Here is a 14742-nt window from a genome sequence, read left to right on the forward strand (position 1 = left end):
AATCAAGAGAAATGCTGTTAGTTACCTACAAGGGAGCACCCATAAGACTGGCAGCTGATTTCTCAAAAGAAAATATGCAGGACAAAAGGGCTTGACATAAAATATTTGACTTGATGAAAACCCAGGATCTACAACCGAGAATACTTTATCCAGCAAAGCTATCTAGAGTTTAAGGACAGATAAAGAGCTTCCTAGACAAAAATAAGCTAAAGGAATTTATCAACACCAAGCCAGTATTACAGGAAATGTTGGAGGAACTTCTTTAAGAAGAAAAAACATCTATCAAAAACAGGAATAAAGAATGGTAACAATTACATTCCTATCAACAAGTAGCTCGAATGGAAAAGAATGAAGTGCTCCAACCAAAAGATAGAGTGGCTGAATGGATAAGAAAACAAGACCCCTACATATGCTGCCTACAAGAGACTCACTTCAGATTAAAAGAGACACACAGATTAAAAGGAAGGGGATGGAAAAAGATATTGCTTTGATGGATCTAGAGGATATTGTACTGAATGAAATGGGTTGAATAGGGGAAGACAAATATCGAATGATTTCACATACATGTGGAATCTAAAGAACAAAACAAACAACAACAACAACAACAAAAGCGGAAATAAACTCATTTATACAGAGAATATTTTGAGGGATACTAGATGGGAGGTTTGGGGAAGACAATATAAAAGGCAAAGGGATTAAGAGGTACAAATAGATATTTGCAGAATAGACACAGAGATGTAGAGTGTAGCATGAGGAAGATGGTTAATAATGTTGTAAAAAATATGTAAGGGGGAAGAGGGGTACTAGATTTAGTGGAGTAATTGCTTTGTGAGTTATGTGGATCTCTGATCACTATGCTATACAACTGAGACTGGTATATTATTGTATGCCAACTATAATGGAAAAAAAACTCATCGAATTGTACAATGTAAATACAAGCAACTAATTGTCTATTATATTTCAATTAAAGACAAAAAAAAGAGACACTTAGTTTTAGTATGATGTTTAACCCTAGGGATGAGGGGAGAAACATGTTATTCATTTTCTTATACTTCTCATTTCATGAAAACTGTTTTTTTGGTTACCTCTTGTAAATTCTTACATCATCAACAGTATCATTAGAATCAGAAATGTGTCACAAATCCTGGATGACAAATCTAGGGTGTTTTTTTCATTAATTCTTGAGATAACGTACTTCCTACGGAGTTTTTATTCATCTTGCTGACCCCCTTGAATATTATATAAAACAAAAACTAGGAAAGCAGCTCGATTGCCCTTCTTCCCTCTCTTAGGCCCTTCAGTCAATAAAGGATACATTGAATATGTTAAAACTAAACTAAGCCATGACAAGGAGAAAAGCTCCCTCTGTTAGCCCACTTACGAAGAACAAACAGTGCCATTGAAGGCACAGCCTCACACAAGGCTGTGTTAAGTGGTTCTCACAACAGACATGCTAGACATTTTCAGTCTGGAGAGATCCAGTCTGTCCCCAGTCATAGCCCCAACCATTACAATTCTTTCATGGCCCTCCACTTCCAAGCCAGGAAACAAATAAAAGAATGCTAAGAAAATCATCAAACAATTGAGACGAAATGTATAATGTACTGTTATTTAAGTGCACTATGATAACTTTTTAAATGAGAGCTATATATATATAGAGAGAGAGATATATCTATCTATCTATCTATCTATATATATATATTTTTTTTTTTTTGTAAATTCAATAATACATAGAAAAGTGTCTTCACTAGGCTGATGTCTTAGAGTTTGGCTTTCTGCCCTCTATGATCCTTTTTTCTTGACAAATGACTTACTGTATTTAACTAATTCTGAGGTGCTTCTTTTCTTCACATTTTTACATCTCTGAAATCAGAATGCACCTTTTAATCGATGCCATTTTACAATCACTGTCAGCCAGGAGGCATATTTGAAAGGGAACTATCGTTGGCTGTGTATGCCAACTATAATTGAAACTTGGTCATGGCAATTGTAGTATCATAATACATGATAAAAATATATGTCTAAGCCAAAAAAGCTCTTTTAGTAAGCATAAAATTAAAGTTCTATAGATATGAAAGCATTACATCATAGTTTATTTAGAAGGGTTTTTTCTTCTTTCTTAATGTTACATAAAAATGTAATTACATAAAAACACATTTCAAATGCGATGAAACACTTCATACCTTCAATAGAATGCAATATCTGTCACTGACATTTTCAAAGAGTTTGAAAAGCTTTACTTGCACCCACTGAGAAATCGTCCAAAGTTAATACTGGGAAAATTTTTAAGTACTAATAAAAGACTACTTTTTAAATAACTTTAATAAAATACTGGGTTTTTTGTTTGTTTGTTTTTTACTTTTGCCTGCTTACAAATAGAAATTCTCCAATCTGGAAACCCAAACACTAGTAAAAGGTACTGACTACATCAGAATATCATACTGGACTAGAGTAGTGGGCAAATCATTTTTTTCCTGTGGTCATCTCTTTAGAGGAAGTTGGAGAATTACAATGTAAGCTCTAGAGCAGCACTATCATATAATACATACAATGCAAGCCACATATGTAATTTTAATTTTCATGTTGCAACATTTTAAAAAGCGTGAAAAGCAGGTGAAATTAATTTTTAATAATGTGTTATTTAACTCGGTATATCCAAAATATCATTTCAACATGTAATCAGTATCCGAATATTAATTAAATATTTTATTATGTTGGTCTGGTCTTTGAAATCTGGTGCATATTATATTTTACACTTATATCACAGTTCATACAAGCCACATGGGGTTCATAGCTCCCATATTGGACAATGTAGGTCTAGTCAATTCATACATATATCAGCAAAACAAAATAATTTCTTCCAGAATATTTTACTCAAACACGATCAGTCATAGAAGGATTTGCAGAAATTCAAAAGTGGCAGCTACTTCTACTGCAGTCTTATGAATGTGAGCTATAGTAAATTGGTTATCTCAACAATGACAATATATCACTCTGGAGCATCCTGCCGAAGACAGTCTAGAACAGTGGTCTTCAAAATAGGCTACTGGTACATTAATTCTTTTCAAGAAGTATGTGAGCAGGGAGAGTTTGCAGGGAATCCACTCTCAGATTCTCAATTTGCATGTATATTCTCACTTAAAATTGATTTCTGTAAGAATAACTTTTTTTCCACTTGCTTAAAATTAAGCATTATTTTGCAGCTATTCTCAGTACTAATCACTTAGATGTGTCATTAATTGAAAAGAAAGCCGCCTCCTAACTAATAGCAGTACATACTATTGATTCGGATTCTTTTAAATATAACTGGAATGTTTTCCTATATTACAAAGCGTTTACACTGGTAAAATTTATGCATAGAAATTGTATGTGATTTCTTTCAGATAAGGTACATCATTCATTAAACTAGTTAAAACTTGTTTTCTCATATTGTGTCTCGAAATATCTTTTCCAATTGAAGTCTCTCCTCATTTCATTTTATAAATAATTACATATTTTCTATCTTCTATTATCAAAAATAAAATATGGTGGTTGCTAGACCAATTATTTTTTAGCTAAATATGCTTTTTATCTTTCACAAAATATGATTGAAAAGTTTGATTCTGTGATCTAATAACATTAATGGATTTAAAAATTTTTATACATAATTCTTAATTATTTCCAGAAACCTAACACTAGAGTTCTAAAAACAATGCATATGTGTTTACCAAAGGAGAGTTGTCTACCATCAGATTCTTTGTTTCGTACATAAATTATAATTTAGCAATATATTACATTGTTTACTTTTAAATTACACATGAGATACAAAATTATTAATTTGTTAATTTATTTTGAAGTGGCTATAAATCTCATTAGCATTTTAATCTTCTATTTAGTTTGTTATTGGGACAAATTTGTCCCATAATTGATTTCTTCATGGTTTTACTATTACTCCTCAGAATGCATATCATTTCATTTTTTCCATTGAAAAGTAAAATCAGACACTTTTTCTGAAGTTAAAGGGAATTTGGTTGATTATTTTGATATGAATATTGTCTTTGCTAATTAAGTTTTATTAAAAATATTTTCTATGAAATCGATGATGCAAATCTGCAGCCTCAAAATTTTATATTTAAAGGATATAATGAATTAAAGGCATTTAATCAAAATTATTGTATTGGCTAAAACATATTGATCTAGAAATTTGATTTTCTCAACCTTTTGAAAGTACATTGGATTTAAATTAATGCCTCAAAATGAAAGTAGGACAGATATAATAGTGCTTTGCTAAATCTTGGCAAGGTCATTTTGGTAAACTTCCCAGAAACTCAGAAATAAATGATTTAGCAACAAAATCTTTTTGTAAATTGGGGCTTCTTTGCTTTCACACTAATAAAGATAGGCCTAAGCAAGTTGTCTGTTAAAAAAATTTAATCATTAAAATTTTTTGATGAGTGGTCACTGATTTTTGACCCATGATTTGACATTTATTCCATTCTCTTCTACTTATTTATGGAAACAAAGTTTTCTGAGTTCTTATATCTATTAATGTGAGAAACAGGAAAAATAAATTATAATGTGTTCTCTCATTAGAATTAAGTGTTAGTCATGCTCAAAGCCATGAACTAATTCTGGGGAAAATAAACAATCATATTCACTTAAGAGATTCATTTCTAACCAAATTCTAGTATTTATTTTTAATAATTATTTATCAAAATGTATAATATTTTACAGAGATGTATGGTAGGGTGAAATAAAAAGCCTTTAAATAAAAAGCCTTTAGACATAAAAACATATTGAATTAGGATAAATCATGTGAGAGAAGTTAAATGGAAGGGTGATTTTAAATTTCTGACTGTTTATGGTTTTTTTTCATTTGGTTGCTTTGAAATTAGCAGTGATGAGTATTTTTAGTTGATTGAATTACGCAAAATATAATTAAATCATGTTATTTAAAAGCATAAATATTAATAACATGCTGTAAATAATAACTCTACAAATAATTAAATTTATGGTAAGAAATTTCATATGCTAACTTAAAGATGTGTGATGGGGTAGTTTTTTTACAACTATTTTAGGTGGCCTATCATTAGAACGTTTGAAGACCATTGCTATAGAATAGTCTCAATAAAGTCCAGATGAAAACTGAACGGAGGTGGGAGGGAATTTAGGAAGAAATGTTTCTCTTTATTTTATAACTATCTCTTAAATTTCTGAATATAGTAGAAACCACTATAACTTTATGTATACTAACTTATTCGCCAGGGAGGTTATGCAACTTCGCAATGGGTGAAATTTTAGGAATGTGTTGGAGCAATCCACAAATATTGTACTTACTCGATATGGTCACTAGGTGGCAATGTGCATGGGGCAAGAAGCCCCCTTTCCCCTCTTCCAGGGGTCGCTCAATTTCATCTCCTCCTGCAAAAAGGAAATGGATGTGAATAACAGTGACAATCACAACAATCGACGATAGCAGGATATGTTTGTTGTAGCTCTTTCCATTTGCCAGGGACAGTAATAAGCCTGTATCATCTCTGAAAATTTCAGAAATGGCTTTGTCTATGAAGGTAATCTATTTTTCATTAATACGTTTACAAATATGTTAACACGTCTCTAAAATATAAACACGCACTTGACCACAAAACCTAAACCCTATCCAGCTAATAACTTCAACTCTAGTAAAATTAAAAAGCAGCAGCAGCATCTATGACATTCCAAACACCAGGCTAAGCCCTTTGTTTCACTGAATCTTCAAACAGCCCAAAGAGATAGTGCTAATAGTACCCCAATGTTACAGGTATGAAAGCAGAAAAGTGGCCCCAAATCATAGAGCAAGTAACTGCTGGAACTAGGATGCAAACACAGGTTTGGTTTGGTTTGGTTTCAAATTCAATACCCATGCCCTTAATATTACACTGTGTGGTTTCGGCGGTGTGTGCATGTGTGTGTCAGTCTGTCTATATATCTTTCTATATTTAGCTATGCATGTTTATACTATGCCTATGATTTTGTGCGTGTGTGTGTGTGTGCGCGTGTGTGTGCATGTGTACACACATGTGCATCCCAGATCTTTCAGGGATCTTTCTGGTAATTTCCACATATGCTATTATACAGAAGTGGTGTAATAATTTTCATAATCTCCTGAAAAGGCTAAGAAATAAGTACAACAATTGCAGCCTCCTTTGAAAAAGGATTTGTTTGCACATCCTTTTATATGTTTGAGTCTCTGTGTTTTCATCTGTATAAATCTGTATGAGTCTCTATGTCTGTGTTTCTGTTTGTAGCATGAGCAAGTCCACGTATGCAGATGTATATGTGTGTGTACATTCACATATATGGTGTACATTTAGGACTGACATATGGGCATAAGAGTACATTTGTAGATCATTATGTGTGTGCCAATAGATATATATGCTGACATGTGCATTAGAGTGCCTGTGAATATGTCCATATCCTTTAGTGTGTTTAGGTCTGCATTGTCTGTAGATATATGTGTATGTCTCTAACTCTTATATACTAAGGATATTATGTGCTTATGTATTTGGGGGAAGGGGTATACCCGGCATCTGGCTGTACTTCTGCATGTGCATTATGTGTCTCTATGTGCAAGTGCATTTATAGAGCTCTGTGCATGTGTCTGTAATGGGGGTTTGGAGTGTGTCACCATCTGATTGGGTGGAACTGTATCTTTGACGGTGGGCAGTATCCATGTCTATGTGCAATATGTAAGTCTGTGGGACCGTACCTCTATCCTCATGTACATATCTTTGCACGAACACATTTAGTCTTTACGTTTACTGCTTGCAAATATCCATCTGTGTGTGTCTCTGCATGTCTGTGTCTTTGTGTATATATGTATGTCTGTGTGTGAGTGAGTCTATGTGTCTATGTGTACCTGTGAATTCTTGACTGTAAGCCCCTTTATCTGTGTTTAGGTGCTTCTATATCACATGTGTATATCTCAAGTTCAATCATCTGTTCATCCACCTCTGTTTGCATATGTATGTATGTGTCACCACCTGCATGTCTGTGGGGGCATGTGTTTGTGCATCTGCATAAATCTGTCTGCATGAGAATGAATTTCTCTGGGTGACTCTCTGGGTGAATGCATCTGTGTGTCCATGTGCAGATGTTTATGTTGCTGTGTACATGTGAGTACTCTATATGCATGGGAATTTTATATGCCTGTGTATATGTGCATGCCTCTGTGGTATGCATGCTCATCTATGTTTGCATGCATACATATGACTATACATACAAGTATCTGTGCAAGTGTATGTCTGTGAAGTTGTGCTGGGCTCTGCTAGTGTAGGTGCATGTCAACATGCACAGGTCAATAGGCATGCATGCTTCTATGTGTATCTGTGTGCTTCTGTGCTTGTTCAAGTATGTTAATGGTTATCTGTGTCTGTATATCCACGTGGAATGTCTGTATATGTATAAACCTGTATGTGTTTGTGCATACATCTGCACAAGCTTCTATGTCCATTCATCTTCTGTGTAAATCACCTATGTTTCTGCACATGCATGTGATTTTGTATGCTCCCCTCGCACATCTGAGTCTGTAAGTGCAGATGTTTGCCCATGTATATCTTTGTATGGGTCTTTAGGCCTGTGTCTATATGTGTAGACATATGCTTCTGCATATGAAAGACTCCGCTAAATCTATCTATCTATCTATCTATCTATCTATCTATCTATCTATCTATCTATTTAACATCTATAAGGCATATCTCTCTGTATGTATATGCCATGGTCTGTATGATATATACATGTAGAGATCTCTTTATGGATCATCTGTGTTTTGTCATATGTACATGTATGTCTCCATGTACAAGGACACTTATGCGTGCATCGCTTTGTGCTTGTGTATTTCCATATGTACAATCACATGCAAGAATATCCCCATGTGCATCCCATGCATGTGCATGTGTGCATTTATAGGTGCTCATGGTGAGCATGAGCACTTATGTTGCATGTGAACACATGAACACATTTATGCATGTGTGTTTTAATATGGTGTACATTTAGGACTGACATATGGGCATAAGAGTACTATGCCTTTGTGTATATATGCATGTGATTCTGTGAGCACAAATTGCCAATAAGTACATGTTTAAAACACACATATCTACCTACAAATGAACTGTTTCAGTGTTTATATAAATGTCCCCATGTCTCTGCATATCAGTAAAAACACTTACACCTGTGTCTGCACATGAATGACTCTATGCATGTGTACAGGTATGTGTACACACATGTGCCTGTGTGGGTTCTGTATTTATACATAGGCATCTGGCAATGTCTGAGAATGTGTCTGTGCTTCATGAGCCTCCAGAAGCATCTATATATTTTTGTATATGTATATGTGTGGGTGTCTATATTTTTGCATCTTTGAGGTTATGAATCAGTAAACATAGTCTGGATGGCATATATTTATATACATACATGTATATGTTTATATGTATGTGTGTATGTATGCATATAAATGTATACATACATATACATGTGTGTGTGTGTGTGTGTGTGTGTATATACATATTTATATTGCATATTACTCTGTGCCTACACACAGAACTGTGGGCATCTGTGTGTATCTGCATGCATGCATATGTGTATCTGTGTATACATGAAATGACTTCTGTTAGGACTCTGGGTTTTACATTCATATTTGTGCAAACGTGTTTTTGGCTGTAGCTTTAAGAATGTATGGTCTGTGGGATTAGTACACACCCGTAGGTCTATGTCAGTGTAAACATCTGTGGCACTGCACATGTGCATGTGTGTATTCTGTTGTGTGTATTCGCCTATAATGAGTATGTGTGTATGTAGGTGTGAGCACTTTCTTCTGGAAAGACTTTTCTGGTCATTTCCACATCTGCTTTCCTATGATACAGCCAGCAGAAGGGGCTCAAGATTTTCTTCCCACTCTTGAAGTAGCCAAGAAAATGAATATTAAAAGATAGTCTCCTTTGGAAAACTGTTGAGTACTGAAAATGTAATGATGGTTTAATAACACAGGCTTTTTATAATCTGAAGATAAAAACTGGTGGCTGCGCAGATCTGCAAATCCCACTGCCATCAAGGACATTTCTGTTGGAGACCATGGAAAGTAGCTATCTTCCTTCCCAACTCTGGCCCTAGGCAGGATCCACATGCTGCCTCCTGGCTGTCCAAAGCCCACATCACACAGTCTCCATCCCACCTTCTGCTTCCCCAGGCTCACCTATTATAAAGGACTCCAAAGTTATTCCTGCCTTCTTCCCCATTCTCTTTTTTCCCTTGGCTAGAAATTCAGATTAAGATACCTGGTGTTATTGAATCCTTATGACACCCTAGGAGGCAGGAACCAGTGTCATCCCCAGTTTATAAATGAGGACTAGGATCAGAGAATTAGAGCACATTGTGTGGGTCACATGGTCAATCAGTGGCAGAGGCAGAATTCAAAACCAGGCCTGACACCAAATGCATGTTCCTTCTATTCTATCACTGACCATTTCTACTATCAAATGTGCCCAGGTCCCAGAGCGTTTTGAGATAGGGAGCAGGCACATCTGCCTCCAAAGACTCTGTTCTGAACCTTGATTCTTTCCTGAAATTGTCTCATTTAATTCTTGGAATGGCTTAAAAGGAAGTATTTCACTATGTTTACAAATGTGTATACAGACTTGGAAAAGTGAAGTCACTTGCCAAAACTTTAACATGTTGCTGAGGATTAAATGTGATAACAGTGAGTGTGGGACTTCAGAAGTGAAGTTGAATGCTCCAGAGTGAGCATACATATTGTGCTGCTTTTCATGGTGTTGTGAGGCTTTCTGAGTTTTGTATAGGAAGTCGAGGTATTATTAAGGATGTCTGTAAAGTTTGGGGCAAGTCCAGGTGTTGCAGGGTGAATATGTGTGCTGTAAATTATGTCTCTCTGAGCATATGCTGTTCTCTATGGTGTAGGATGAGTCTGTGAGAACTCTGGGGGTGTGTTTGAGTCTTCTGGGGCTAGTTTCTGGGTTAGGTGGCATGTCTCTGTGCAGAGGTGTGAGGCTAGATGTTGGGTGAGTGTGTGTCATGGATTAGGTCGTTGGTTGAACAGCTAGTCTCTGTGCTATGGTGTGAGGTTAGACATTGTGGGGTGAGTCAAGTGAAGTGAGTCTGAATGTAGCAGAAAAAACTCTTTTCGTTACAGGGGAAGTCTATTTGTATTGTGGGTTGATTCTGTGTTTCAGAGTGATAAGTTTTATGTTGTGGGGTGAGTCTGTCTGAAGGAAGGTAGGTCTAAATGTTGTGGCACAAATATATGGGTTGTGTGAAGTGTTAGTAAGTTGTAGGTCTTGTGAATGAGTTTCTTATGATGCCAGACTATGAGTAGTATGATTCCTGTGTGCACTGTGAAGTTGTTCTCTATATTAAGAGAGACAGAGCTGGGGGCGGGGTGAGGCAAAGCTGTACATTGTGGGTTGTTTCTATGAATTATGGGCCCTGTGGATCTTGACCATCTGGATTTGGAATGACTGTGCTTTGTGGGAGTGATTCTGACTGCTGTAAATTTTATAACTATGATTTTTTGGATATACTATAAGGGATATACTATCACATTTCAGGGCATGCCTAGGTGCTGTGGTCCATACATTGTAGTCTGTACATTGTGGGATATACCTTGGAGTACTGGGATGAGACTTTGTGTCATGGGTTAATTCTAGAGATTCTATAGTAAATCGTTGTGTCATAGAGCCAGACTTTGCATTTTAGTGTATGTCTGTGCCTTATGGGAAATCTATGTGGTTGTTGTTGAGGGGGAGTTCATTGGATATGGAGTTGTGTCTGTAGTATGGCATTTCTGGAGTTTGTGGTCCAATGTTGTGCATTACAGAGCAAGTCTGTATGATACAGGCTAATGGAGTATTGGATGTGTCCTGGTGTTGTTAAGATAGGCTGGGTTATTAGGGACATGTCTAGGTGTGGGAGAGCTTGTGTTTGTGTTGTGGGGCTACTCTGCATGCTATAAGACAAATCTGCCTTATGGTGTAATTCCGTGTGATATGGGGTATGCTTGTGTGTAATTATATCTTGAGTTTGGGATCTTTATGTTGGGTGGTGACTTGTTTTGTGGGATGAGTCTGTGTGGTAGGCATGTCTGTGCATCATAGAGTATGTCTCTCAGTAGTGTGGGACAAGTCTGTGTATGTTGAGGCTTGTCCGTAGTATGGTGGGTCACGTATTGATTTTGTGGGGTGATGTGAGATTGTAATGGGATTTTGTGTATGTAGAAGAGTCTGAATGCTGAGGGGCTTGTCAGTGCATTGTGGGGGACAACCTTATATGGGGTGAGTTTGTATGTTGTGAGTTGATTCTAGGTGTTTCGGAGTGAATTTGCATTTGGAGAAAGTCTGAATTTGATGTGGCCATTCTGAGACTGTGAGAGTGTCTGTACATTTTAAAGGTATTTTGTGCATTGCAGGACACATCTTTTCATTGGAGGTTTTGCCAAGGTGTTGTGGTGGTAGGTATGTGCACTATAGACTATGTCTAGGTTGTGGGCCGAGAGTGCTTTGTGGGGCAAGGCTATGTCGTAATGCATGTCTGGTGAGGAGCATAACTGTGCAATATGGAGTATGCCTTCATCCTGCAGGGCAAGTCTATGTGTCCTACAACAATGGGGGATGGGAACAAGTTTTCTTTGTGGGATATTTGCCTTGTGGATTGTATGTGTTTTGGGGTGAATCTGTACATTAGAATACAATTTTGTGTTTGTGGGTAAAACGTTTGTCTCATAAGGTACATCTGTCCAGAGTACCTTATCTGTATTTAGATATTATGAGCTAGTTTATGCATTGTAAGACACATCTTAGTGTTGTGTGTCAAGACTGTGAATTTGGGGGTGTGGCCAGATGTTTGTGGTCTGTTCTTACCATAATGAGGTAAATTTATGTTGTGGAGTATGGCTGTGCATCGTAGGAAGATTTTTGCATTGTGGAACTTACCTCTGTGTTATAGGGCATGTCTTGGTGTTACAGGATAAGTCTGGACATTCTGGGGCAAGCCTGTTCATTTAAGTTCATTGTAGGTACTGTGAGGCATTTCTGCAGTATTATGGTGCAAGACTGAGCTTTGAGGCACATCTACATGTCATACTAATATGAGGTGCCCTTTGGAGCAAGTCTTGGCACTTTTTGGAGAATTTTTGCATTGCAAGGTAAATTTTTGCATTGTGATGTGATTCCATGGGCCGTGGTGGGAGTCTTATGTTATGGAACATGTGTGACATTATAAATTTGCCCAGGTTTTGAGAGGTAAGTATGGGAATTATTGGAGAATGGGCGTTGTGAGGCTCATATGCATGTTGTGGAGTGTTTCTTGGTATTGTGGTTATGTCTGTGTGTTTGGGGGTATATCTTGTGATCGTGGGGCAATATGGATTATTTGCTTTGTTGATGAGTCTTTGCATTGTGAGATAACACCGTATATAGGGGTGAAAGTCTATGAATGGTAGGATGAATTTGGAAGTTGTGTAAAATTCTACACATTATGGGGCAAATCATTTTTCTGGGGCATGTTTTAGAACTACTGGACACGACTATGCTGGTGGGAGAGGAGTGCATCTACGCATTTAAGGATTTAACCAGATGTTATGGAAGGGTCCATTCATTATGGAGTGCATGTTTTTAGAAATATTCATAAGTTGTTATGCAATACTGTGTTTCTGGGGAGTCGGTATCTTATGAGGCATATTTGTGTATTGTGGGATGAATATAGGAGTTGTGGGAGAAGCTGTCCATTTTGGGATGTGTATGTTTTTATGCAACTTGGGGTGCTATGAGATCGACCTGGACATTGTAGGGAGAACTATGTGGTGTTATTGGATTCTGTGCCTTGTTTTGGGAGTGTCTAAGTTGTGATTGTTGTCTGTATATTGTAATTTGCGTCTGGGCATTGTGGGACAAATGTGAGTTGCTAATTGATTCTAAGTGAGGGTAAATCTGTATGTTATGCTGTGTTTGATGCAGGGTGGGTTTGTGTCTTTTAGGCTGAGTGTGTTTGGTGCAAATTTGCGAAATATGTAGTAAGTGTGTCGTGGAGTGAATCTTTGTTCTCTGGGGTAGGTCTGCAAGTTGTTCATGGTTGTGCATTATGATGCAATTCTCTACATTGTGGGGCAACTCAAAAACCTGTGAGCTGAGTTTGAGTACTGTTGTTTCTTTCCATCCATTGCAGGGCAACCATATGCTTAGTGAGAGTGTTTCTATGGGGCATGTTTTTATGTTTTAATATGATTTAGCAACTACTTTTAGAGTCTGTGTGTTATAATACTGTGAGTTTGAGACTCTATGGGTCAAATCTGTGTGTTTTGGTACAAGTCTAGGATTTACAGAGTTAGTGCAGTGTAGGTAAAAGTGTGTCTTAGGCCAATTTATGCCTTAATTAGTGGCCAATGTGCTGCGATATAATCCTGTGTGTCGTGAGAAGAGCCTGTATTTGGGGGAAAGTCTCTTTATTGTAGGGTGTTTCTACGTGTTGTAGTACATATGTATGGATACACTGCTTGGGAAAATCTTTGCACCATGGGGTAACTGTGTTAATTGTGAGATGGTTCTATATATTGTAGAATTAATTTTGTCTTTTGATGTTATCCCATGCCTTGTTGGGAGAGGTTGAGTGTTGTCATTGACCACAAGTGTTTTGGGGCCAGTTTTTTTGTGCTGGGGGACATGTGTGTGTGCTTGTAAAGATGTGTGTATGTTTGTTTTGTCAACTCTGAATTTGTGTGGGATATCTATGTGTTATGAGTTGACCCTATACAATGCATAAGGAATCTGTACACTCTGGGTTAGTTTTATGTGCTTTGATGTGAGTCTGAGTGGTACGCGGAGTCTTGGCACCATATTTAGGCATTATAAAGTATGTCTAGATGACTGTCATGGGGGTGGAAGATGCATGTTTGAGCATGTTTCCTCACTAAAGGAAGAGTCGTGACATGAGATGTGTCTCCTCATTGTGACTTGATACTGTGCATTGTGGGGCATATCAGTGCTTTGTGATATGATCCTGTGCTTTTTGGCAAGTTTGAGTTGTGTATTTGTGTTTGTGTATTGGGTTTTGTACAATTCAGTATGATGTGTAGTGAGCTCACAGTTGGTGACGTGAGTCTGTGTAGTTGGTTGTAGATGGGCATTGCAGGATGGGTCTTTGTGCTGCAGAACAGGTCTAGGTGCTTTTTTGCTATTTTCCCTGTGCGTCTGGTGCTTGCAATGCAAAGTGAGGGTGTCTGAGGCACATCTCTGTTTTAGACCATGTCTGTGCACTGTTATGCAGCTATGTGCTTTTGAGACAAGTCTGTGTGCTGTACATTTCTGTCTTTGCATTAATAATATGTTTCTCGGTACTGTGGAGTGAATCTGGGGATTATGAGGTGATTCTGGATATTGAAGCACATGTCTGTGCATCCTAGGATATGTCTTTGTGTTTGGAGACAAGTCTAGAGATTATGGTATTAGATCAGACTGAGTGAGTTGAACCAGTCCTTCATGGAATAAGGTTGTGCACTGTGAAGGATTAAATGTATTATGAGACATGTTTGTATTGCATACAAAGTATTCTTACATCTGTCTGGATTGTGAAACATGTCTATACAGTGTATAGCTTGTCCAGGTGTGGTTGGGCAAGTCTGTGAGCTGGGGGTGTGTGTGGCATATCTATGCATTATAGGGCTTCTTATGTGATGGGGAAATAGGAGGAGAATGCTTTGCAGTGAGCCTGGGTGTTGTGGTT

This window comes from Pteropus alecto, unplaced genomic scaffold (genome assembly GCF_000325575.1).
Source record: "Pteropus alecto unplaced genomic scaffold, ASM32557v1 scaffold139, whole genome shotgun sequence".
Classification (NCBI taxonomy): domain Eukaryota; kingdom Metazoa; phylum Chordata; class Mammalia; order Chiroptera; family Pteropodidae; genus Pteropus; species Pteropus alecto.